We start from the raw sequence: 398 nt of genomic DNA, 5'->3' as shown, positions 1-398 counted from the left end.
TGCTGCAGCGTGGTTGGAGCACAGCCCACCTCGACAGGCAGCGCCGTGCGCGGGGCGCCTGCTGGGAGAACAGCAGCGTCCCAGTGACCCCAGCGCTTCCAGAGGAACAGCAGGATAAGCAAGAGCCTCTGATGGAGCTTGCAGTATCAGTGTTAAATAACACCCGCTCACAGCAGTTGCGGGGGGCAGGACTCATTCCAGAACTATTAATACAGCCCCTATTTATACTCCTGGGTTCCTGCGAGTGGCACAGCAGAGAGCTACAGCTGCAGAGCTAAAACGGAATAAACGTCAGTCTCCGGGGAGAACGCGGTCCTTGCAGCCATCGTGTGGGAAAGGAGACGGTGAAAGGACACAGGGGGCAGGTTTCGGACCTGAGAAAGCGGAGCGAGACGACC

This window comes from Buceros rhinoceros, unplaced genomic scaffold (assembly GCF_000710305.1).
Source record: "Buceros rhinoceros silvestris isolate BGI_N320 unplaced genomic scaffold, ASM71030v1 scaffold30924, whole genome shotgun sequence".
NCBI classification, from domain to species: domain Eukaryota; kingdom Metazoa; phylum Chordata; class Aves; order Bucerotiformes; family Bucerotidae; genus Buceros; species Buceros rhinoceros.
The sequence above is the reverse complement of the archived record's forward strand: the minus strand, read 5'-3'. Positions refer to the sequence as shown.